Source organism: Alligator sinensis, unplaced genomic scaffold (genome assembly GCF_000455745.1).
Source record: "Alligator sinensis unplaced genomic scaffold, ASM45574v1 scaffold107_3, whole genome shotgun sequence".
Classification (NCBI taxonomy): domain Eukaryota; kingdom Metazoa; phylum Chordata; order Crocodylia; family Alligatoridae; genus Alligator; species Alligator sinensis.
This window is the reverse complement of record NW_005842578.1, coordinates 707,646-708,885: the sequence shown is the minus strand read 5'-3', so window position 1 is coordinate 708,885 and position 1,240 is coordinate 707,646. Positions and strand designations below refer to the sequence as shown.

The following is a 1,240-nucleotide window of genomic DNA, read 5'->3' as shown; positions in this document are numbered from 1 at the left end:
TCTCCCCGGCCCGGCCCCGGCCCCGGCCTCCAGTCCCGCCCCGCACGAGTCACCTCTCGCACAGGGGCCCGGCCCCCTTCCCACCCGGGACAGCCCCAGCATCCTGCTCCCAGCCTGGAGCTCGGATCGACCCCAGCGGTCGTGGGCCCGGCCCCCGGCTCCGGCCCTGATAAAGGAGCTGAGTCCGGGCCGGGATTATGGGGCACCCCAAAACATCCCAGGCACCGGAGGCCTCTGCTGAAGGAGCCTGGGCAGGTCCCTGCTTGTTTCCACGTGGTCAGCAGCCACCTGGGTCCATGCGTCCTGGCAGCCGGTCAGCCCCCGACACACCCAGCGTGCACGTCCTGTCCCAAACCGGACTCCCTGAGCCGCAGGTGACAAACCGGGACCCCAGCAGCACTTGCCAGGAGCCCGGACTCCTGCGATCTCCTTCCCGCTTGGACTCAGGGGTGACCTTTGCCCTTTCCCTCTGGGGCAGGCGTGTGCCAGGCGTGTGTGCCCCATGCCCCTCAGGGCTTGTGCAAGGAGGAGGGGGCTGCCAGGACCCCGCCAGCCTAGCGCCCTTTGGCCCTGGGGCACAAAGGTCCCTGGACCCCAACCCGCCTCTGCCCCAGGGGCACCCCTGACTTGACCAGCCCCCCAGGAGCCTGTGACCATGCCCCATACCCTGAAGGTGGTTGGGGGGTCCTGCCTCCCCCCCTGCACCAAAAGCTGTGGCCAGGGTGGCGCCACGACAGGATGAGCCACGTGCCGCACCCATGGCAGGGGGGACACCGCAGCCCCACAGCGGCCTGGCACAGCGCCCACTGCCTGCGGTGCTGGCAGCACGCCCCTGGCACCCACAGCACGAGTCTGAGACTGGCGGGGGTCACAGCTGCTTTATTCATGGGGGGGTGTTGGGGTTCTCCAGCTTTGTTCCCTGCACCTGGCAGCCCCCCCACATACCCACGGGCACAACAGGGCACTGGCCCCCCCCTGCCCCCGCACTGGAGCAGCTGGATCACGGGGGGGCAGAGAGCTGGGCCCCCCCTCACTGAACCCAGGTGTCTGGGAACACACACACAACCCAGCAGTATAGGATGCACCCCCAGAGCACACCTCAGAGACATTCACATGTGCACACACACACTACCACATACACACACAACACTGTACTGCGTGCACACGTTCCCACACACACGCTCACAGACACTTGCACAGCTCACTTACATGCACGCCCCCTGGGTCCATCCGCCTGCCC

The 1,240-nt window shown here is 67.7% G+C and overlaps 1 protein-coding gene across 1 annotated transcript in view; it reads right to left on the bottom strand.

Annotated features, from left to right (window-relative positions):
* The window catches only part of GPR4 (G protein-coupled receptor 4), a gene marked incomplete at its 5' end in the record, with an annotated part of 3,270 nt that overhangs the window by 1,246 nt on the left and 784 nt on the right, over positions 1 to 1,240 (bottom strand). The window lies entirely within an intron of this gene.